Raw genomic sequence first — 26616 nt, 5'->3', positions numbered from 1 at the left:
ATTGTTTTCCATTGATACATATATAAAAGGTTACAACCGAGAGACCTAATCTTGTTAGGAAATCTCAAAAGATATTTACAGAATATTCACAATTATATATCCTTCTTTATAGAATAATACGAAGTACTAGAATACTTATCATATTCTATCAATATGCAACAAAGAATATCTTATGTTTCACAAATAATAGTCATTTATTGTACATAATAAAAAACAAAGGTAGTATTCAAAATTTAACTTCTGGCCGGACTTGACTCCAACTTGTCACCATTTTTTGTTGCAATTAGGCGCATGTAAGTCATGTCCTTGTAACAAAATTTCAATGTTAATTGCTCAACTTCTCAATGAATTATAAACTTTCCATCTGCCACGTGCTCATTATTAACTTCTGAATTTTACAAACAATTGCATCACATAAGCCTGATAAACGATATCGATTTCCATTCAAGTAATGCAAACAATTAGGCAAAATAACATACGTACCTAGAACTAGAATAAGAATCGAATTTGGTTCATTCTAGTAGTTAGGCAAATCATCCCTAAATTAGTTACGTCGGATATGAAACTTCTTAATGTGTTATTAATTGTCCATGACTTACTTGATCAAGCGGCCAAATTTGGAAAATAACTTAATATTTATTATACATCCGTCATAAAGTTATTCCTAAAATGAGTAAAAGTTACCCTAATATGAATAAAAGTTATCTTGACACAAATTAAAGTTATAAAATATTTATGCTTTATTGATAAAGGTTACTCAAAAAATTATAAAAGTGATCCTAATTTGCTAAAAAATAATCCCTGATGTACAGTAAATTATTGTACACCGCATGTATACAAAAGTTATTCATTACTGTAATTGTAAAGTAGAGAGAAAGTTCATGGATGTTCCATCCCAAAACCATATGTTAATAGGAGAAGTAGCCCCTTAGCCTTATAACCCTTTTCTTCTTTTCACAATGTGGGACATTTACATGTGTTATTTGGTATGATATACTTGAACAAAGATCTTTAAGTATAGAAAATGTAAGATGATTGAAATGACTATAACTTCAGATCAACAACAGTACAAATAATCAAATTTCAATTTACATATACACTTACACTTTATGTGCATCTTAGGTTCAGTGGCGGATCCAGGATTTCCGAGATAGTGTGTCACCATCAATTATTGATCATTTGTGAAAGTACAATTTTTTCTTCCATGTCTTATTCATAATTAATTTCAATCCAAAACTTATATATATAAAATATATATATATATGTATATATACATACATATATATGTATATATACATATACCAAATTGATTTCAATCCAAAAATAGGACACAAAAATTCATATCACAACCAAATACAATACTTAAGAATTCAATTTTACAAGTCGAAAATACTACAAATAACATGTTATAAACCAATGGTACAATAAAATTATTATATTGAATTAACTTTATGATTTTTTAGTTAATTGATAAGCTTTATGGGGAAATATTAAAATTGGTTGTACAAATATAAGATATAAAAAGGGAAAAAAAATTATTAAAAAATTATACAAAAAAAAGTGAGATAACTTAAAAGACCAGTTATTAAATATAACTGGTCTCTTTAATGAAAAAGAAAGTAACGCAAAAAAATTGTGAAATGCAATAGCAGCATCAAAGAGCCTCTTATATAAATAACAGGTCTCTTTAATATATAAAAAAAACACACCAAGTCTTTTGTAGCAATAGCAGCATCAAAGAGATCTCCTATCTTAATAATCGGTCTCTTTGATATTGTTTGTTGTTACCACTAGCAGCATCAAAGAGACCCCCTATCTATAATAAGGGGTCTCTTTGATATTTTATTTTTAAAAAAAAATACTGTGTCACCGGACCCACTATGACTAAAGGTGGGTCCGCCCCTGCTTAGGTTAATACTTCAAGATCTTCAAGTATATGTGCATCTTAGATTAATCATGTCTTATGTCTTTATGATTCGAAAGGAGTCATCCACTTTTCTCGTCTTTGAGTTCACAAACTGAAAGTCAGAGAAGAACATAAGTACAAAACTGTTAGCTGCAAACAAGCTAACAATTCCTCATATTCCATTTTATGATATTATTTTGGAAATTTTGCACAAAACCACTTTTTATAAACAATTTTTTTTTTTGTAAGAAATCACCTTATAATTTTTTTTTTTTGCAATGACACACCTTAATCAATTTTTTTATTTTTTTTTATTTATTTTATTTATAATGACACACCTTAATTAATTAATTATTTTTTTTTTTTTTTGCAATGAGACACCTTTGGTCGGATAAGAGGGTTTGACCCTATTTTTCGGCGTTGACCAGACCACGTGTGAGGTATGTGACCTCTTAAAACCACTCTCCAACTACGCCAACCACCAGAACGACACCAAAACCGACCTAACCACCCATCAAAACCGCATTACCCACTCTACCACCACCGAAATCACTCTATTTGGTGGCGTTTTGGTGGGTGGCGTAGTTGGAGAGTGGCTTTATGAGGTCACGTGCCTTGTACGTGGTCAAGTCAACGCCTAGAAACAGGGTCAAACCCTCTTTATTTTCCGGCCAAAGGCGTGGCATTGCAAATAAAAATTTGATTAAAGTGTGTCATTGTAAAAATAAATTTATACAAAAATCTACTTATTAAAGATGTTTTTTTTTTTTTGCAAAATTTCCTATTATTTTTGTCATCTATATTTTTTTCTTCCATTTTTGCTCAACTTATAGTAACATAATCATGTATACTAACCTCTAAGTGTGACTCATTCCTTGTTGCATGTACTCTTGTATATCCAAACCTAGTTAGCCTTGTGATACTCCAACTTTTTACCTGTAAAATGTTCATACACAAAGATTCATAAATTCAAAGGAAAATCAGAAATAATCATAGAGTATATAACTATACCAATCTTGACAAAGTTGTTACGTTCAACTTATTTTTTTTCGAAATTGTATCAAAACAGCCTATCGTGAATTCAAATTAATGTACATAATTTTTCTAAAATAAGGCAAAGAAATCAAAACTAAAAATAAACAAAGAGGCTTACAAAGATTGAGAATTCTCGCAAACTGAAGCCTGCCATTCCCATAACAACATGAATAGGAGCACTATAGTTAGTATTATCAACGGTGTCGATTCCATTCTCATCTTTCACAGGGTTAGCCTTGCATTCGCCTTTATAGACCGCGCAAGTCCTCTCATAGTTATGGACATGCCCACACATCCCCATATCAACCTATGTACATTACATTTTAATTAAGGATCACAATATAAAGCTATAATAAACTTTAATTTGACTGATATAAAACATGTATCAGTTTAGAAGCAAGAAATGAATACCTTATTTTGTAGTAGCAATGGCTCCAAATATTTAGCAAAGTTGCCTTCAACACTGAAGAACGATAAAACATTTGAACTATACATCGGTCTGTGTCTGAAATTATACTATTCAGTGTGTCAAAGTGAAGTTGAATACTACTATTGAAGTTAAAGGTTTTGATGATGATAGACTTAAACTCAAGCAAACTCAACTAAAGACAAGTGAAGTGGACCTTGATGGTGGAAGAGTAACTGTTGAGTAATTAGGTTTTGATGATTATAAACTAATGATGATTATCTATCTAACGTGTTTGTTAAGTTGTGCATAGAAAGAACAAGTTTTGCTTGGAACATAATACAAGGAACCTGAGCAATGTCTCATATATATATATAAGGAACATGAGCAATATATGATAAGCAATAGAGAAACAAGAACAATGATGAGTGTCATGGTTGATAAGCATGATGCTGGCTAAAGAACAATGAAGGTAACTATGTAAATAGATGTTTGCATATGTTAGCTTCATAAGGTAAATACGCTATGCATACATGAGTTGTATATGTGTAGGAGTATTTACATAAGCTTTAAGTTTAATTAATTATCTCACTTGAAGTTTGTTTATGACAAACAAACTTCAATCTAATGTTTCTCTTAAGTGTTTATGTGAAGACAAGAACCGACTTAAGTGAAGTCAATGGGTTGGAACATAGAAGACTTCAAGAGGAACAAGAAAGAATGAATAAACCTAAAGTAGTTTCTCCCACAAGAACCAAACCACGAAGGAACCAGAAGATGTTCTCTAACCAGATGTAGAAGGAACCTTCGGCAGGCTTTCCCACGAGAGCCGGAGCATGTTCCCTAACAGGTACATGAAGTCCTCCCTAACAGATACACACAAGGAGCTTCCTAATTGAAGCATGACAACAAGCTAAAGAGTGAAGCTTGTACTACGAAGATGATAGCAAATTCTAAAAAGGAACCTGGTGTGCGAGTTCCAATAAGGAATGAAAAAGAGTGACAGCAAGTTCCAGTTACGAACTTGGCCTGCGGTTCCAGAAGTGGAGCGTTGCCCTAAGATCTTGAATGCATCAATACTACAAGATTCCAGAACAAGAGTTTCAAAGAAACAACATGAAGACAACAGAGAAATCGAAGTATATCGCTCTAGGATTCATGTAAGTATGTTGGACATAAAAGTCAGTCTGGAACAAGTCTAAAGAACCAAGGTGAACTCATGATAATCAATGAAATTAGAGTTACTGACTTTTCAGGAACTCAGAGACCGCCAGAGTTCCAAAACCTAATTGGAACTTAGGTCTGCACGTCGTTAAAGGTCGCAGGTCGTATTTAATGATAATATATTTACCTAATACGTGCATATCTTGTAGGGATTTGATTTTAAAGAATAAAGATATTTATTTCCTAATAAATCCCTTTGGAAAAAGATAAGTTATTTTTGGAAAATATTTTCAGCAAAATAAGTTTTAAATAAAATCTAATTTTATGGCAAGTATATATATCTTTTGTAAAAAGATATGATAAGTATAACTTTTGTAAAAAGATATATTAGTATATTTGGAAAATATAAGATTTAGATAAAATCTGATTTCATGGTAAATATATCTTATTATTATTGATAGAATATATTCTTAACAAAAGATATATTTTTAGAAAACTTATTTTTGGAAAATATCTTTTATTTCTATCTTTTAATAAAACTTATCTTTGACGAAAAGAATTATTTGGGTGTACTATAAATATGCTCATATGTATTCATTCAAAGTTGAGGTTGATGAAGCTTAGTGGTCGTGTTTTATGGTTTCATCCTTCACCACGAAGCTAAGTCAAACCTCCAGGTTAAAGTACCAGTAAGGTTTGGTTTCAGTTCGTCCAGTAAAATCCAGATAGATCTTAAGTGTCCAGCATATTAGTTTTATCTCTTTATTCATTGATACGTTTTTAGAGGTATTCTTTGAGATCTTGTAAAAGGGAAAAAGGGTATTGAGTGTTTTATGTATTGGGGTGTGAGAGTTCGTGAGGATTCTCGTTTTTATAATATTGTATTGTAAGAATGCAATGTGTGAGCTTCTAGGGTGAAGCCGAATGAGCTTCTAGTGAGAGGTCGAGTGTAGGCACTTTAAAAATGCTGAGTGAATCTAAGTTTAGGACTTAGGTTGGGTAAGATAGGGTCTTATCGTGTAGCAAGTTCAGTCAAGAACTTGTGAGAAAGGTCTGTTTGTAATAGGTTTGTAACTAGGAGTGTTTGGCCTATTATAGTGGATTGGTTTGGCTTGAAATCCCTTAGAGGGTTGAGGTTTTACTTCCACTTGGGGCCTGGATGGTTTTCTCGTAAAATCCGCTTTGCATTGTCTAAGTTCCTAACAGCAATCAATTTTATATTCCGCGAAAGTAGGCACTAGGAACATACTACAATTCACCCCCTCTTGTAGTATATCATCCGAAATAACAGTAACCTTGACTACGAAGAACATGAAGAGAATACTTTAAGAAGACTAAACAAGATAAAAGAAGAGTTCCCTAACAGGAACTTAGTTCTCTAACAAGAACTATCTAAGTTCCCTAACAGGAACGTTCCCTAATAGGAACTTGAAGAAGGCAGGAACTTGGTCCTGGTCTGCGTGAAGCCCAAGCAATCTTCGAGTACAGAATAAAACGGCGCAGCGACTTAATTTAGTTAAGATTTTATTTCCTAGATGTGTTGTTAAATATTTTAAGTAGGATATACATGAAACCTATTAGAAGCATGGCAAGAGCTTGGCAAAGCTAATAAAACAGAAAGGATAAAAAATAGATTTTAGGAAAAGATTTTTCAAATAATTATTTCTTAGAATCAGAATATCAAAAAGATATTATTCTTTTTGATAATCTTTCCTTATCTTATTTTCCGAAAAGATTTTCTTTAAACTTGATTTACTTAAAAAACCGTGTTTTGAGATTTAGTTAAAATTAACATAAATCTCTTTTGAAAACCCTACTTGCTATACAATTATTCTTGTATAAATAGTAGAGATCTCATTTCATAGTTTTTTGTGAGTTATGCTTGAAGAAATCATCTGTGCTTTAATTGTGTAAGTTTGCTAAGCTTATATTCTTGTCATATTAGTTTCGGGTTTCGTGCATAACTTGCCTATCATATACCAGGGTCACATGTTTTGTACTGGTTGGGTTCTTGGGCAAGTGTGTAATTTAGCTTTTGCATACAATATGTAAGCTTCTAGTGTGAGGCAGAGAATACTTTGGGAGTAGGAGTGAATCTAAGTTTGGGACTTAGATTGGATAGGATAGGGTCCTATTGTGTAGCAAGTTCAGTGAGGAACTTGTGAGTAAAGGTCTGCGTATTATAGGTTGTAATTTGGGATTGCTCTATTATAGTGAAGTTATTTGGTTTTGGAAATTCCTTAGGAAGGGTTGAGGTTTTACTTCCAGTTGGGCCCTGGAAGGTTTCTGTTTTAGGTGTTTTTGTCCCTCGGGAGAGTTACAACACGAAGACTGATCCTGGGTGAGCTGTACCCTGCAAAACAAACGGAGACACCAGTTGGGTGGTGCTCCGCCTCCGACGCATAAGTTAGAAACTTAAAGGGAGAAAAAGGTGCGGAAATTTAGGTGGGGATCTGCTCGGATTCCAAGCTCAGGATGTCTCTATCAAAGAGTAAAATGTGTAATAAATGGTAAAACGTGTCCTCAAAATGAGGGACATCTCCCTATTTATAGGGTCTTTGGGATTTGTGCCCCTGATTAGGTTACTGAACCCTAATCATTGGTGGGCTGCGCCGTTTGGCGGCATTCTCGGGATTTGGGCCTGAAGGCCGCCTTTTCCCTTAATTTCGGGAATGACACGTGTCGAGCAGGGATTTGTCCATTTTAGACCAATACGTGTCACCTTCTGATTAGGCCACGTGGCAGGGTAAAATTACCCTAAACAGTTTCCTAGTAAAAATTTGTGTGCTTTATAAGTTCATTTTACAGTTTATTTAGTTTTCGCAAAAAATAGCAATAGGAACTCACATACAATTCACCTCCCCTCTTGTAGTGTTCGTAACAACTACATATGCATAAAAAGAAGATTAAGAAAGTGTAAATTAAAATGAATTTTTAGAGATTAATGATATAACATTACAACATACCCTGTAAAAATTAGCCAAGGATTTCTTGTTCTGTTTATGGATTTCATGTCTGATTTTATCTAGTTATACTGCTCGAAATAATATGGTGTAATCAATAACCTATACTAAAAGCGAGCCTAAAGTGACACTTGTCACGATATTATAAAAAAATTTCCCGCCTTTTCTTCTTTCCTTTTTTTTTTTATTTTTTTTTTTTGCCAAATTTTAATAACTTCCATTTTATAACCTACCATAATATTTATTTCCATTTTGACAACACATTTAATCCAATCATACTCAATTAATTTTTTTTTCAACATATATTTTATATACAATAAATCTTTTAGTTACAAATATACTACCATAGTTTAAAATTAAGGTATTGACATATATCATCATCCAAGATTATCATAATATTATTATAATTTTTTTTCCTCCGACTTAAAAATTTATTATAATTAAAAATATGAATAATAATTTTGGTAGGATAATTTGTATAAATCTTACAAATATACATAATGTTTATAAGAACAACTTAACAAAATCATTTTATTATATTATACTCCTCTGTTTTTTTATAAGTTATGGTTGGATGCAAATTTATTGAGACACAACTTTGACCATCAATATTAGAGACTATTATTTTGTTACAAATATTTTTTTTTATTTTGGATAAATTTGTTGAATTAACACCATTCTTTATAAATTTTGTTGTAAAGTTTAATTATAACCGTGCATGGCACGGGATTTAACCTATTTTTTTAATAAACACAAACAAAAGATAGTCAATGTTTGATAAATATTACTACCTCCGTTTCTAAAGTGCAACATTTTACCTGACTTGTAAAATTGAAAAACGTACAAATACATTTACACTTAGCTCACCTCCTCAGAATTAGGCTTCCAATCATGCTCAGTAGAAATGACAGTAAAGTGAACAGGACCTTGCTCGATCGAATACCATGGCTTATCCTTAGCTGAGGTTGGCATTCGGAAATATGTTTCGTAAGGAATCCCACATTCTCCACCCGAGTCTGTTGTTATATACATTGATCCCGAACCAGGGTAATCTCTGTTTTCAATTCATGAGATCAAAACCAATAAATGTAATTACAAAGAAATAATGTTATAACTCATAGTACTACTAGCAGTTTTAGTACATAAAGGCTTATATTTATTTATGTACATTGAGGTAAATGGTTTGCGACTGGTTTTGCCACGGAACAAAAGTTAAGTGCACCCCTAAGGCACTAATGCTAGTCGCCTTTTTGTACTACAATTTGTGTTTAGATTCATGTAATAAAGAGTGTTTCGTGTACCTTTCATGGTTGCCGATAGCAGTCATGTAGGGTACTTGAAACGCAAAAGGACTAATCATATGAAGAAAGCAATCCCATTCAACTAAAAATCCGGTAGCATAGCTAATGTCTCCAATGTGAAAAATCGAATCAATGTTGCCTGAAGAGACTTCCTCAGTTATCGCGTCCACCACTAACAAAGATCCTGGCTAATATTGTTGGCAAAATTCAGAATGTAAGATGTATTACCTCTGTCACATATTATTTAGAACGATTAGACATTTTCCATTCTGAATTTTATGTTAAATCGTTGCAAATAATATGTAATGAAAGAATTTTATTTAGCTAATTTGTTCCTCACCATGAGAAACAAGGAATTTCCCATAATGAACTACTTCGTATATTACAATCACTTAGATTGAAATGTTTTTTTTTTAAAAACTCAAAGTTTCATTTGCATTTAGACCTCCCAATGGTTTCTTATTACGACATATATATATATATAGGGGTGTTCAAAACCCGGGTACCCGAATATCGGGTCGGGACATTGGGTAGTTGGTAATTCGTCCCATTTCCCGACCCGAATATCTCGGGTACCCGGGTTTCGGGTATCCGAATTATTCGGGTCGGGACATTGGGTACCCGGATTTTCTCATTCTCTAATCGGCATTCCCTCATTCTCAAAAAGCTCAAACACTCAAATACCAAAAAAAGCAGGCATACAAGCATAATATAATCATAAACATCACCAATTAAAAATCTAAGAATGAATCAAATAACCTCAATCAAACAAATACTTTGTAAATTAATAATCTTTTAATAAAATTCAGTTACAAGAATAAGAGAACAATGCAACTTAGCAAAGGAAAATCAGAATTCCTCGAACACCCATTTCTACCAAAGGAAAATCGAAAACGACGAGTCGACGACAGCCACTCTCCTCACCGGAACTCGGTCGAGACTGCCGCCATCAATCCATCATCAGCAACACAAACCCTTCGAAGCAGAGGAGGAGAGGGAAAACTCTCGCAACAAAATCAATTGTTAAACAAGTGAGAATTGATTAATAACTTCAGTATAGATAACCAAACTACCAAATTAATCCACCTTCTAATAACCAAGAATTGAGTATACTAAGATCCGTGAAGCAGAGAGAGGAAGAAAGAGAGGCACGAGCCATGAAGTAGAGAGGAAGATCCGAGTGCAGATCGGAATAGCTTCACTCCGAGGAAGAGAAAGAAAGAGGAAGAGAGAGAAAAGAAGAGAGAGAGTGGCAGAGGGGGTTTTTTGAGAAATGGGAAGTTGAGAACCCTAATGGAGTAATGGGCTGGGCTTAAGTTTGAAGAGGGTTTTTTTTTTTTTTTTCATATCAATTTATTTTCGGGAAATTCGGGTACCCGGGATTTAAAAAATGCGGCCCATGTCCCGACCCGGATAACATGCAATTTTCTCGGGTCGGGACAATCGGGTCGGGACAATCGGGTCGGGTTTTTTTTTTAACACCCCTATATATATATATATATATATATATATATATATATATATATATATTATTTTATTTTATTTTATTTTTGCAATTACATTAACCTTAATTATTTTATAAATAACATGTAATGTACAAACTCAAGCATTTTACGACAATGTAGTTAATTGAACATGAACAATTATTACCGCACATATCATCTGAAGTGAAAGTGGTGACAATAGATTTCTTTGATTTTCCATTGTCATATCGAACCTCTTGAGATGAATTATTTCCACTAACCCATGTAACTCTCATCTGCAAATTAAACATATTTACTCTTTAATTACCAAATTATGAAGTTAATAAAAAATAAAAAAAAATAAAAATAAAAAATCAGATCTATTTGTAGCTAGCATGATTGGTAAGTTTAGTAGAGTACAGATTTCCCGGTTGAGTCTATACTTGAGATATGCGCGTAGAGTGGCTGATAAGGATTCGCGAAATGTAGTGTCTGAGTTTTGTTGAAGATGCAAGGGTCTTTGAAGCCATTGCCAAACAACACAAATGTTATATTTGTTCGTATGTTGATGACATGAAACTTTATTGAGGCCGTGCACGTTGTAACTAAGCATGTACCCCTTGTACTATTCTCCTTGCATTCACTTTTTTTGCAACATAGATAATTTGGATCGGATTTTAAGTATGCTGCCTACAATTTAGGTTAATAAGAAGAGTTAGACCGGTATATATATCACAAATTTATAATTTTATTCAATATTAGTTTGATCCGTATTGTAGTAACGAGAATGAATTTGTATGTAAATTTGTTACGTGTGCAAACAGAACATTTTACCTTAACAGGGTAATGACAGAGGAGAGGAAGATCACTGAGATCCCCCGTCTCTAAATATCGAATGACATTAAAAGGGCAGTTTCGTACACTGCAAAATATTAACATGATACATTGTAAGAAATTTTACTAGAGTTTCACATAATTATATTAGCAGTTTGCTACATTTATATGCCAAATATAAATAGTCAAATATTTTAGTAGTATATAGTACGTGGTTTACTTACTCTGAATGAGAGGGTGAAATCATAGCAACCCAATCTTTATCCGATGGGTGTAAGACACCGGAAACAGTCACCGTAACGATTTGCTCAGCGGCGAGAGGAGAAACAGCATCAGTACCTATACGAAGGTATGGACTAATGGGAGAACAATTGGTTAAAAATTTTCTATTGAGCATCCTAAAATGAGGTATTTCAACATCATTTGGTAAATTATGTGGTTTGAAATGAACATTTGGAAATGAAGGACTTGGTGAGAATTGAGAGTTTGCTGAGTGAATGATGCCGAGTAGTAGGAAAAATAAATTCATGACTCTTGGATGATAGATTAAACATGAATATTTTGCTGCAAGTATTGTATTCAAAGTCATATTTTTTTTCTTGCAACAAATTAGAGTTTGAGGAATATATATAGAGAATGTAGTTCTTCGTGTGAGGCTTGCATTTAAATAATTGAATATAAGTGTAAAAGTAACCTGAAAAATCCAACTTAAAAAAAACTCAACTCAAATTTGAAAATGACTTAGGCCTGTTTGGTAATTAGCTTTTAGCTGATTGGTATAGCTGATTATATTAACTGGTTTGACTAGCCGGTTATATTAGCTTATTTGACTAGCTAGTTGTAAATAGCTGATTGTGTAAAAGTGTTTGGTAAATAGCTGTTTATTATTAGTTGTTTCAATGTATTTAATACCCAAAAGGCTAATTCTTCAATAAGCTAATTGTAAAAAGCTCTTAAAATGAGCTTTTTCAAAAATAGCTTTTTGGAACCAAAAAACTCTTTTAATAAGTTATTTACCAAACACCCAAATTAGCTTTTTAAATTGGTCAAACCTCTAATATTGCTCAATAAGCTAAAAGCTTTTCAAAAAGCTCTTTCCCAAACAAGGCCTTAACCTAACTGAATCTGACCCAATTACAAGAATTGACGCTTTTAGCATTATTGATTAAAGTTCATAACTAGTTTACTACCGCACAACAAGGTTATTGTAAGTTTATTTAATTTATAGGAAAATTTGCAAATTGCAGCCATTTAAATTTTTTTTTTGCAAATTGCAGCCCAAAAGTTCGTATAAATTGTAAATTGCAGCTCGATTTAATTTTTTCATCGGTTTACATGTTGAAAAATCTTCAGTTAAGGTTTTAGGGGTCATTTTAATTCTTAAGGAACCAAATTGAGCTCGGAATTAGCAAAAAAATAACGTAAGTGTCTCATATTTACAGTTTTCCACAAATTAATACACTTTTGTTACGCAAAACGAGATACTTGCGTTATTTTTTTCTAATTCCGAGCTCAATTCGGTCCCCTAAGTACTAAAATGGCCCCTAAAACCTTAATCGAAGATTTTTCAACTTGTAAACCGATGAAAAAGTTGAATTGGGCTGCAATTTACAATTTATATGAACTTTTGGGCTGCAATTTGCAAAAAAAAAATTAAATGGCTGCAATTTGCAAAATACGAACTTTAAATGGCTGCAATTTGCAAATTTTTCTAATTTATATAAACTTATAATTTAAAAAGTTGTACAATGAGTATAATTGTTTCATATGAATAGTACTATTATCAGTTTATTTTTATTTTTTTTCTCAATTGTAATAATTTTAGAGGTGATGAAAAGAGTGAGATGGGGCAGATTTCAGGCACAATTAGTATTATGTGCACCATGGTGCACCTAGAAATAGGTACATATGGCCCAATCTGTACCCAATAGAGGAAGCCCAAACAATAGAAACCCTTGGAGTTCAGTTTTTATTTTTTATTAAATAAAAATTCCTCCTTTCTCCAACTGTCATATATATTTTTTATTTCAATTAAAAAAATTTCTCTTTCCTCTCATACATAAAAAAAACCTTTTTGAATTAATTCTTTTGTATTTTCTCTCTCCTCTCACCATTTTTCTCTTTCTAAAAACTGCAATTTACCATGTCAAAAGACAAAAAACACAAGAAAACACCGTAATAAAATTAATAACATTTAAACTTCTTTGATTTTCCTACATTTGTGTTAAATTTGCTAATATAATTCAACAAATTATGAAATTGAAACTATGTTCTACTATATAATTGTCCTTTTTTTTATATATATAAAATCAAAATTATCTACTCCTACTGAAGATGTATAAGTAATTTATTGTTAAAATTCGCAAATCGATCTTAAATTCTTAATTTTTAGAATTGAATATTAAATTGAACCCTGAATTTTTTGAACAGTACAATTAGCCAAATGTTCAACGTCAGAACACCAAAAAAGAAGAAATTAGATGATGTATATAAGAAAAAACTAATTGTTAAAAACTTCTGAACCCCAACCACAAACTACTGAACACCTTACGAAAGCCTCTAAACCCCCTACAAAAACATCTGAACATCAACCACAAACCACTGAATATCCTACAAAAACCTCTGAACCCCCGACATAAACTTTTGAACCCAACCACAAACCACTGAACACCCTACAAAAACCTCTGAACACCCTACCAAAACCTCTAAACCCTTACAAAAACATCTGAACCCCGACCACAAACCACTGAAGAACACCCTATAAAAACCTCTGAACCCCCTACAAAAACTTTTGAACCCCAACCAAAAACCATTGAACACCCTACAAAAACCTCATGCGACTAGTCTATTACTCGCTTACCGAGAGTTTCAAATGAACCCCGTACAAAAACTTCTAAACCCTGACCACAAACCACTGAACCCCTGACAAAAACTTCTTAACCCTAACCACAAACCAGTGAAAACCCTTCAAAAACTTTTGAACCCCAACCACAAACCACTGAACACCCTTTAAATACCTCTGAACCTCCTACAAAACTTCTGAACCCCAACTGCAAACCACTGAACACCTTACAAATACCTATGAACCCCCTACAAAAACTTCTGAACCCCAACCACAAACCATTAAACACCCTTCAAAAAATTCTGCACTTGAAGACACTGCTCAAAATGCCAAATATTCAGATATATAAATTATAAAGTAGCGAATGTCAAAAATTTTAATAAAATTAAAAATACATAGATCTAAAAAAAAGTTAATAAGTAATGTATCTCATGTCCAAATTATAATAAAGATGTTCAAAAATACCTGTCGGTAAAAATATGTATTTATAGGAAACATATCATACGTTCATATTTTTAACTTAAATTGTTCAAAATACTAAAATTTAATCAAATACGGAACTGTTCATAACAAAATACACAATTATCACTAAAAAAATCAAAAGAATATGAAAGCTACATATTTCAAAACTCATACCTAGCCATGGTGATTTAGATAATGAAATCTCACCAGAAAATAATCATCTTCGCCGTCTTAACCACCTTCTCCTCGATGACGGCGCCATTTTTAGCTTCACTACTTCATTGTAAAAACTCCATCCATTAACAAAGCTTCAAATCGAAGGTTGAAGAAAACAAAATTTGAATTAAATCTATAATAACGAAGGAATTCAATCTATGATGATCAACTATGGTGATAAAGGACTTTAATTAAAAGGATGATGAATGAATTCAAGAGAGAGAAAAATAAAATAGTGAGAAAAATAGAGGAGAGAGATAATAAAAGATAAAAAATCAGAATTAGGAAGTAGAGGAGGAAAGAGAAGAAAAAGTATATTTTTATTGGTGGTTCACATAGAACTAGATGCACCATGGTGCATATTATAATTTTCCATTCAGGCAAGAAAAAAAGCCGATTTTATCGGGTTGGGCCAAAAAATGCATGCCCAAACCCATGTAATAAGTAGATCGAGCATTTTGTGCGCAAATTCTTCTATGGATACTGATCTATTTAGAAATAGGTGGACCATGCCTATACTTTTAAGTATTTAGTAAAAAGATCTGAGCAATTTCAATTTCTGAACATTTAGTAAAAAAATCCGAACATCGTAAATTTTGAACATTTAGTAAAAAAATATCTAAACAATCGCAAAGTACCTGTAGACACCCATTTGTGTCTCCCCAAAACCGAACCCAGTGATGAGTACCTTTCGCGTCGAATCATAATCGAATGAAGTGAAAGTGTAGAAAGTTTAGTGTTGCGGATAGTTTTAATTTCTTTTCTCTTCTCTCTGTTTTTGAAAACTTATTTTAAGAAAACATTCAATCCTGTTTTGTTGGTCCATGATATGGGTTCAATATTAGTGTAGTTGGATGGGGCTTGACAAGAGCTTTCCAACGATATATTATAAGCCCAATTCCGATGAATATTGAGGAAGTTATGGCCAAATTACTGATTTGGGCCCGGTTTGAGCCTTATATGCGGCCCAATGATCTAGGGGAGGGCCTAATATAGATTTATCATTCCTAATTGAATGGTTTTAGTCTTCTAGATTCTTCTAAAAGGTTCTTTTCATTCTTAATTCAATTAGCATTTATAAATTGACTTTTGTTGACTTTTCTGAGTTTTAATTAAAATCAAAGAGCATTTTTGAGGAAAAATACTATTTTATCCTCCCGTACGGCAATTTTTATCTGATTTTAAGAAAATGCGTGAATTTCTAAAATTAGCGCCAAAACGCCAGCTGTAGCGCTTGGCGCCAGCATTGGCGCCAGGCACTAGTGTTGGCGCCTGACGCCAATAGCCAGCGTTAGCGCTGGTTCTTTTTTTGTGCGCCAGACTCTGTTTTGATATTTTATCTTTTTGGCTGATTTTCTTTATAAATAACGTCGTAAAAACTCCGTTTTCGATTCACCAGTATTCACCTACAACCAGTTTACAATCAACAATTCTCTCCCATTCTCTTTAATCATTCACCAACTCTCATCAAGATTCTTTTGATCTCTCTCTCTCTCTCTCTCTCTCTCTCTCTCTCTCTCTCTTTTTCTAAACTAGTTCTTTACATACAAAATTTCGCATTCATTAGATCTAGAAACACCTAGCCATATTCAAAGTTGTCTTCGTCCCAAATCTCTATTTCCATTATTTAATTTAATTGTTTGTTTATTATTTTCCTTGAAGTTACTAACGTGTGTATTTTGTTACTAGAAAGAGGTACGAGGCATCAAAGTAAGTGCTTTAATGGTTTTTATTGATGTTATTATGTAGATTTCATGCTTAGATTGTTATTATGATTCCTTGTATCATGTCTAGGGTAACTTTAATATCAAATATGATTGTTACGATGCTTCCTATGTTCTTCCTAATATTTATGATTGTTAGTATCATGTTAGGGCTAAATATATGATTTTTATTGCTTAGTGACATGCTAGGGTTTGTTATTAATCTTGTTAGTATCATGCCTAGGATCTTGCTATGCTTTAACATGATTATTATTATTATTAATATGATTGTTATTATGATGATTATTATTATGATTATACTTTGTGATTTATGATTATAATTGTTATAATTATTATGATGATTATTTTTAATTATGATTGTTATGATTATAATTTTATTATTTTGATGATTATTATTATGTTGCTTGATGTTTATTTTTATTGCTTGATCACGCCTTTTATGCATGTTTAAAGGGAATTTGTACTTGTAATCACGCTTAATAAGATAATTAATAATCTTCACTACTAAAATTCGGCTAAATTGCGACCTTATTTCTACGACCGTCTGAAAAACGGTCGCAAATTATGAAATTTGCGACCGTTTTTTATGCGGTCGCAATATTACGACTGCTTTGACAACGGTCGCAAATTTGCGACCGTTTTGCGATCGTTTTTAGCGTTTTAGACGGTCGCTAGGATGTTTGAACAATTAAAAATAATTCTAAATTAAATTAAATCGTTTGCGACCGTCAAAGACGTCGTAAATGTCATAATCTGCGACCGTCAAAGAGACGGTCGTAAATGTCATAATCTGCGACCGTCAAAGAGACGATCGTAAATGTCATAATCTGCGACAGTCAAAGAGACGGTCGTAAATGTCAGAATCTGCAACCGCCTCTAAAACGGTCGCATATTTCTAATTTTGCGACCGTTTTAGCGGTCGTAATTGTTTTTTTTTTTTTAAAAAAACAGGGTATAAAAGAGATTGAAACTCACCCTAACCCTAATATTTTCACAGCCGCTACTCCTTCATTTTTGTATCTCCTCTCTTTCCTTCTCACGTTCCTCCTCTCTCTAATTCTCTTTCTCTTTCTCTAAATTTCCTCCCGTACTCTTTCCTCTTCTCCTTCTCATTCTCTTTCCTCTCCTTCCTCCATCTCGTACTCTTCTCCTTCTCCTTCTCGTTTTCTAATGAATTGTGGTGTTGTATTTTCGTCAAAGTTTTGGTATTAATGGTCAAATTCAACCATAAAAATTCCAGATCTGGAGTTTTTATGGTCGAATTTGACCATATAAACCTAAAGAGGAAGAATTTTTGTGAAAGGTATGTATTTCTTCTCTGAATTTTTATTATATTTTGTTGTTTTATTTTGTTCTCTAATTTCCATGATTGTTCAATTTTTTACCGATTTTTTATTGTGTTTTTGTTTGAGTTTTGGTTCAATTTTTGTGTGTTTTTGTTTGAGTTTTGGTTCGAATTTTTGTTGATTTTGTTCAAATAGTGGTTCGATTTTTCTCGAAATTGTGTGATTGTTCGAATTTTTGTGGGTTTTTTTGAGTTGAATTTTTGTTCAAATTTTGCTTAGTGTTTGTGGGTTTGATTTGTGTTCGTATTTTTTGCTGATTTTTATTTAATTTTTGTGCATTTTATTTCGATTTTTTGTTTGATTTTTGTAAATTTGTTCGAAATTATATGGGTTGTTTTTGTTGGTTTAATTGGATGTTTTTGTTGGTTCAATTTCTGGGTTGATTTTTTTGATAAATTTATGTTTTTTTGGGTTAATGGTGGGTGGATGGTGGTGGGTATTGATGGTTGAAGGTGGGCGAAGGTGGTGGTGGGTAGAGGGTGGCGGATAGTGGTTGTTTAGGGTGGGTAGTGGTGGTGGCTTGGGTAGGTGGGATCTAGTTTCGGTGGATCTGGGTCAAGGGTGAGTGGGTGGTGGGTCTGTTTTCCTTTTTTTTTTTTTGTTTTTTTTTAAAACTTTTAGCGACCGCTTATGACGGTCGCTAATTTCAAGATTTGCGACCGTTTCATAAAGTGGTCGCAATTATTAATATTTGCGACCGTTTTCTTAACGGTCGTTGAAAATAGTAAAAACGGTCACAAAAAAATCTGCGACCGTCAAACAGTCGTAATTTTGTTTTTTTGCGACCAAAAGAATAACGATCGCCATGCTACGACCGTTGACGGTCGTAATTATGTTTTGCGACCTTTTTGCTATTTTCTGCGACCGTTTGAGGCGGTCGCAATTTGGATGAATTTTAGTAGTGCTTGTTAGGGTTAATTTGATTATAATTCAAGTAATCTCCAATAATAGATTTATTTGTGCAATAATATTCAACCAACATAGATTAAACATGTTTAGGGTTAATCCTATTGATTGCATGTTAGTAAAAAAGCGCACATGAATACGATCAGAATAAAGTAGAGGCCTATTATTAGGGCACGTTCAATCTCTTTTAGGTTGGATTTGTACCTTCATCCCCGAACCCTTATTTGGTTCAAGACCTTATGGAGTTGACGATCTCTTGGATCGTTAAGGGGTGTAACCTTCACCCCGTGAACGGTTTACAAGTTCCTAAAACTTGTTGGCGACTCTTTTGCTGTATCTTCTTCCCTTTTGGACGCCACCGTACTTAAGTGTATGATCACAGTGGGGTTCAGGCTAGGGGGTTAACTTTTGAAATTATTCCCTACAGTTTTTGGCATAAAAAAAGATCTCATTGGAAAGACCATCCGTAATGATTTAAAATCATAGGATTTTACACGTAGGAAATTTGAGAAATATCTTTCACAACTAGGACCGAAATAACACTGCGCGAAACTGGAAAATTTTATCGAGCACAGAAAGCTGCTGAGGCATGTAGGAATTAGTGCTAGGGGCCAGAGCATTGGCGCCAGAATTTTAACTGTAGTGCCAGACGCCAACATTGGCGCCAAGCGCTACAGCTAAAGCCTGAGGCCAGTCTCTGTTTGCTGGCGCCAAATTCTTCCAATACCAAGCCAGAAATATGCGTTCTAATTTCGACCAGTTTTTCATATTGTTTGCTCGATCCTACTTCCTGACTGAATTTTTTCTCACTTTTTTGAAACCCATATGTGTTTTACATTTGGACATAAACCTCTGGGAATTCATGCTCCATCTACCTGATTGAACGCTCTGAGCAACAAAGGGTACATCCGAGATTGTTGAATTCACCAAACCATGGAAGCGAGTTTTTTCTAAAACTTGCGGTGTCCCATCCACTCGCGCTAATCCTTCACGGTTAGGCTTCCGCGCGGTGCTTCCGGAAAATTAACCATGGACCCTCTTTGACTAACCATATCCCGAACTTTAGAGAACTAGAGCCATGGTTAGGTTGCAAACTCATTGCATCATATTGTGCCTACTTGACTAATTGTGCATTATTTGTTGTGTATATATTCTATGTTTTCTTAACCGTTTGTTTGACTTGTGTTGAGATTAAATAAATTAATGACTTAAAGAACTTTGCCTAATTAATTAATTAATCAATTAATTTGAGTCAATAAAGTCTAATATTTTAATTAGAATTGACCTAGTACGACTTTAGGCATACCCCTGTTCATTAATAACACCGAAAACAGTCCCAGATTGAAGCTCCAGCATTGGCGCAAAAGTCTGGACTGTAGCGCCACTCTGTCGTCTGGCGCTACACTACACAGTGCGGCGCCAGTCCTGTCGTTTTGCCGACAGTTCGGATTATTGGTCGAGTCATCACCTAGTGTCTAATTAACCAGTTTGCTAATTAATTCGGTTAATTTTCGATGTCAATAACACTTTGTTAAGTCATTAATTGAGTCTAGTCACATAGTCTAGCCACATGGTCATGACACAAGTTTTAACATGTCACCTACACTCACTAGTCTTAGCACACACTTCGAGTATATGTCACCATGACCATGTCTTAGGTTCATGCATGAGTCGGTTTTTTCCGTCATTTGAGTTGGGGGTGCATTCTATTCCTAATTCTTCATATCCCTCCATATATATCATTCTTCTTCACATTCTATTCTATATTTCTTCACTTCCTCCATCCATTGCATGTTGAATAAAGTTTGAGTCAAATAATTAACAATGAATATCCCCAAATTCCTTTTCCACGGTACTTGGTCGAGGAGAGAAGGGCGATTAATCAAGGACAACCTCTTTATTCAAGTTTCACTTTTTGATAAACCAATTAGTCAAAAGAGGAAGGCTAAAAAGATAATGGCAAGTCAAGAAGAGGTCAATGAACTTAGGAATCAATTGAATGACGTGACTGAGGTGTTAAAGGCTCTAACCCTCAAAATTGATGACCCTGTGAAGCAACAACAAATGAACCTCATGCAAGAAAGTTTGAGAAAGCTATCTAGTGACTATAAATTTCAGGGCATGAGTTCACAAGGGGTCTCGCTGGACAAGGAACTTCTTCCACATAAGTTCAACGCCACTGACATCCCTAAATTTAAGGCAACAGATAACCCTTACTTCCATCTAAGAGCTTTCGAAACTATAATGAACATTAAGGGTATCGATAAGAAGGTTTTCCCCTCTCTGTTCTCACTATCTCTTGAAACCGTTTGCCAACAATGGTACTTCTCCCTTAACAAAGAGAAAACCTCTACCTGAGAATCGATAGTAAATGCTTTCGTTGATAGATACAAGTGCAATATTCAAGTTGATACCGACTATAGACAACTTGAGATGTTAAGACAAAAAGAGAATGAAGGCTTTACTTCTTTCTTTAATAAATGGAGGGAAACTTCCGCTAAGATGATTGAGGTGCCCACTGAAAAATAATCTGTGAGGATGTTTATCAAGAATCTCCAAGAGAAGTATTCGAAGCATTTAAAATATCAACACAATATGAATACTTTCAAGGCCGTTTATGACATCGGAATTGAAATCAAATATGACCTCGCAAAACAAAAAGCTACTAACAATAGTAACCACGGTGGCTGGAAAGGAAAGAAGAACAACAATCCTTTTTCTTCTGAAAACGCCCACTCTAGTAACAATGTTAGTACCTTTGATCTCAGTGAAGTTTTAGCCATGGATAACCAAGGATCTAATAAGCAACTAAGGAAAGACTTCACCCCCATTGGGATGAGCTACGATACTGCCTTCGATCGACTCCATGCCAAAGGACTCATTACTCCCATTGGACCTATTCAAGATCCCGCACCTGAAAAGAGATTGCCTAGTTGGAATCAAGACGAACACTGCAAGTACCATCAAGGTAGGAGTCATGCTACTGAGAGATGTTGGAAGCTAAAGGAGGCTATTCAACATTTGATTGATAATAACAAGCTTCCCATGCCTCCAGTTAACAAGAAGAGCAAGTGATGATAAAGGAAACAACACAAGACAAGAGGCGAGCTTCAACGACAAGATTTCGTGACCTCTTTTTTCTATTTCTTTTTTATTTACCCTTTCCCCAATAAGTCTAGCATAGACACCTTTTTATTCTCCTTAGATTTATTTTGGAGGATCATTATCTATTTTATTTTAATTAAATGAGCATTTATTTCCTTATATATGATCATTTCATTATATTGCATTAAAAAAAATCGTTGTCGAATTAAGCACGAGATATACCAATGATCTGAGGCACCCCTTGTAGCCACATCATATTGCCTTTCACCCTTCTAATTTGCAATCCTTTCTTCATAAACCACTTTGAGCCTCGTCTAACGATAGACCTTTCATTTTTCAACCTACATCTATCTAACCTTGGGATGGGATGGTGTGTAACTTATGCAATTCTAAAAAAAAGAGCTTTAGTGATTTCAAAAGATCAAAATAAAACTAAAAACAAAAAATAAATAAAAGTGTACAAAAGGGCAAGTGTTCCAATGTCTTTGATATGAAAATATCTTCGATATGAACACGTCTCATATTGCGTTTCTTATCGAGTGCTCGGTACCGTGCCTGAGAAACATGAATGCCAAGTGAGTGATAGACCGCATGATCGGAATTGCCCACACTTATTAAAATAAAATAAATAAAGCAAAAGAAAGAGCTAAAAAAAGAGTAGAAACTCAAGCATGAAAATACAAATATTCAAAAGCAAGGTTGCACACCTTGGGAGCTTATCGAGGGTCTTGAGCCTTTATCCTTTTCTTCTATAACCTTTAGCCTAACCACGTTACAACCCTTAAAAAAGACCTTTTTGAGGTATACACATACTTGTGCGAGGTTCGGCTAAAGCTACGTTCGTCCTGATTCCTAACGGATACGTAGGCAACCTCACATAGAGGTGCGACCGTAATAAAAATGCATTCATATTCACAATCACACACTTACACCATGATCATATCAAGGGATTTTTTTCTATGCTCATCCCTTTTCATTTAGAGCTAGTCTTAGGGGCTTGATCCCTACATCAATAGCTTACCTAGCCTAAGAGTCACCACCATTTGACTCTTTTAAAAAAATAATTTCTTTCCACACACTTAGCCTTGCGGCCTAATTTTAGTGTCACTTTCACACCTGCACAAATACATGACCAAATAGTCCTTCCCTTAGGAACCCTTTGTCATGGAATCTTAACATAACGCTGAAGCATGCCTTGTCATATCAACATCACTCATCAATCATAATTGTCATTGCATTACGAAGTATGAAGTGCTTAGCCTCCGTGCCTAATTACCCAAATACTTTCATCATTGAGTCAACCATTGAGATAGCCTAGGATGGATTAATCCTTTTACCTTGAGAGATAGTATCAAACAACATTTGACTAAACTCATTCAACATGCACCTTCAAAACTTCGATTCTTTTTTGCGTCTTTCTTTATTGGGAGAAAGCCGGTACCCTCCACAAAAATGACAAAATTTTTGCTTTTTTGCTTTTTCGAGTCGCACAATCAATACAATGCACACACGGGTCATGAGTCACACGTGTCATTTCACTTCGAGTCGAGTCAATCTCGAGTCAATATAATCACAGCGAGACAAGTTTATGCCTTGAGTCGTGTCGAGTCAATGAGTCAAGCGACGCTAAACCTTAGGTCAACCCTAAGATAATTAAAAAAGATTGGCAAAGTTCTATAGTAAAAAATAAATACAGGTGCAGCAGAACAGGGAAGACCCTACTCCAGCGCCGGACGAAAACATCTAGCGTTTGGAAATAGATTTCAGCGCTTGGCGCTAGATCACAGCGTCTGGCGACAGAGTCAATTCTTGGCGCCAGAGATATTGCAGCAGCGACAGAGCTCGGAGCCTCTCAGAAAGGTGATTTTGACCTCGTTCATCAATTTCGGGTTCCTTGGTACGCCAGTTAGCCCCTATAAGCAATTTAACATGATTGAGTAGTCGGTTTGATTACAATCGAAATAAGTGATCGAACTAATGAAATATCGTCTCACATAGCTTAAAGCGCCTAGGAATTGGCTCATCATGGAGACACCGACATACTGGTTTTAGCGGAAGCAAAGTTCAAGCGAGCTTTAGAAATCGACAAGCTTTGGTCTTCGATAGTTTTCTTCGGAATATTATCGCAACAACTGAGTATAACTTCAAGTAAAGTTATTTTCGACAGCTTTCGCTAAGATTGTGGAAGTTGTCACCAAATATTTGAGAAGATAGCATGAGATGGGTGGTCTTCGACAACATTCGCTAAGATTGTGGAAGTTGTCACCAAAGATTTGAGAAGATAGCACGAGATGGGCGGTCTTCGACAATATTCGCTAAGATTTTGGAAGTTGTCACCAAAGATTTGAGAAGATAGCACGAGATGGGCGGTCTTCGACGGCATTCTCTAAGATTGTGGAGGTTGTCACCCAAGATTTGAGAAGATAGCACGAGATGGGCGGTCTTCGACGACATTTGCTAAGATTGTGGAGGTTGTCACCCAAGATATGAAAAGAGCGGTTCATGATGAGGCGGTATTCAGCGACTTTTGCTATGATTGGAAAGGTTGTCACTATGATTCAAGAAAAGGCTCGAGATGTAGCAACATTGATCGACGACGTTCCCTAGATTAAGGAAGATTGTCAAAACAAGCAGCAAGATGACGTTCCTTAGATTGTGGAAAGTTGTCAAAAAAGCAATCTTCGATAGTATTCCCTTGGACGTGGAATATTATCAATGCAGATGAAGATTTGTTTCAAGTGAAACAATCTTCGATAGTATTCCCTTGGACGTGGAATATTATCATAGCGGAGGAGGATTGTTCCAAGCGAAGAAATCTTCGATAGTATTCCCTTGGACGTGGAATATTATCAAAGTGGGAGAGGATCGTTTTAGGCGAAGCAGTCTTCTATATTGGAAGCAGTTACAAGCGTAGCGGTTTTCAAGAGGGATGGAATTCTCTTGGCAGGAGGTCATCAAAAAACTGAAAGCAGCAGCAAATCGGTTACTTTTAGAGACGTGTGCTCGACGGTGCAAGATACGCGTTTCTTAACTCTTTTATCTGTTTAACTAACGCTAGTTTTGCAGGTATCAGCGTTACAAGAGTGATTTAGGATCGCAGAACGTTTTGAATCATTCTCCGTCCCTATCGATACTTTGACTTTTGTTTTTGAAACTTACGTGTCTCCCCAAAACCGAACCCAGTGATGAGTACCTTTCGCGTCGAATCATAATCGAATGAAGTGAAAGTGTGGAAAGTTTTGTGTTGCGGATGGTTTTAATTTCTTTTCTTTTCTCTCTGTTTTTGAAAACTTATTTAAGAAAACAGTAAATCCAGTTTGGTTGGTCCATGATATGGGTCCAATAGTAGTGTAGTTGGATGGGGCTTGACAAGAGCTTTCCAACGATATATTATAAGCCCAATTCCGATGAATATTGAGGAAGTTATGGCCAAATTACTGATTTGGGCCCGGTTTGAGCCTTATATGCGGCCCAATGATCTAGGGGAGGGCCTAAAGATTTATCATTCCTAATGCAATTAGGAAAACTTTTAGTCTTCTAGATTCATCTAAAAGGTTCTTTTCATTCCTAATTCAATTAGCATTGATAAATTGACTTTTGTTGACTTTTCCGAGTTTTAATTAAAATCAAAGAGCATTTTTGATGAAAAATACGATTTTATCCTCCCTTACGGCAATTTTATCTGATTTTAAGAAAATGCGTGAATTTTTGAAATCAGCTCCAAACGCCAGCTGTAGCGCTTGGCGCTAGTGTTGGTGCCTGACGCCAACAGCCAGCATTTGTGCTGGTTCGTTTTTTTGTGCGCCAGACTCTGTTTTGATATTTTATCTTTTTGGCTGATTTTCTTTATAAATAACGTCGTAAAAACTCCATTTTCGATGCACCAGTATTCACAATCAACAATTCTCTCCCATTCTCTTTAATCATTCACCAACTCTCATCATGATTCTTTTGATATCTCTCTCTCTCTTTTTCTAAACTAGTTCTTTACATAAAAAATTCCGCATTCGTTAGATCTAGAGCCATATTTGAAGTCGCCTTCGCCCTAGACGTGAAAGGTTTAATTTCTGAGGGTTTGGTCCCAAATCTCTATTTCCATTATTTAATTTAATTGTTTGTTTATTATTTTCCTTGAAATTACTAACGTGTGTATTTTGTTATTAGAAAGAGGTACGAGGCATCAAAGTAAGTGCTTTAATGGTTTTTATTGATGTTATTATGTAGATTTCATGCTTAGATTGTTATTATGATTCCTAGTATTATGTCTAGGGTAACTTTAATATCAAATATGATTGTTACGATGCTTCCTATGTTCTTCCTGATATTTATGATTGTTAGTATCATGTTAGGGCTAAATATATGATTTTTATTGCTTAGTGACATGCTAGGATGTGTTATTAATCTTGTTAGTATCATGCCTAGGATCTTGCTATGCTATTCTAGTTGGACAAAGCTTCACAATAGACTTATCGTTTTTTGTGCCGAGCCAAAAAGATTAACTAAGAATTTAAAAAAAAAGTAAGTCCAAACTCAGGGCAAATTAAAAAAAGAAAAATGAAAAAATAATCGGGTTGGGCCGAGTTTAACTCATCTTCGAGCCGAAAAATTCTATCCAAAGCCCGTTCAAATTTAGTTGGTTTGAGCTGGGTTGACTTTGGTCAACTCTAAATATTTCTTATTCTATTTAATGAATTGGGCTTAGCTCGTCATATTCAATCACACTTGTCAATACTCAATATTGCAAAATTTATTTCATAAATTATTTATTTATTTATTTTATTTTTTAATTTTAATTTTATTTTATTCTTTTGTAAAAATTAGCCAAAGTTGATATTTTGAATACATATTTACCATGGAAATTTTTAAAAATTTCACGTGATTAATTCTTGTTTGCTATGTAAGGAAAAAAAAAATCTAAAATGCACCTTAGAATAAATAATGCC

The 26616-nt window shown here is 34.4% G+C and overlaps 1 pseudogene; it reads right to left on the bottom strand.

Moving 5' to 3' along the window:
- Window positions 1-1771: 1771 nt before the first annotated feature.
- On the bottom strand, window positions 1772-11601 carry LOC110716879 (annotated as a pseudogene).
- Window positions 11602-26616: the final 15015 nt, after the last annotated feature.

Source organism: Chenopodium quinoa, unplaced genomic scaffold (genome assembly GCF_001683475.1).
Source record: "Chenopodium quinoa cultivar QQ74 unplaced genomic scaffold, ASM168347v1, whole genome shotgun sequence".
Lineage (NCBI taxonomy): Eukaryota > Viridiplantae > Streptophyta > Magnoliopsida > Caryophyllales > Amaranthaceae > Chenopodium > Chenopodium quinoa.
Note: the sequence above shows the minus strand (reverse complement) of the source record. Positions and strands in the feature narration are given on the sequence as shown.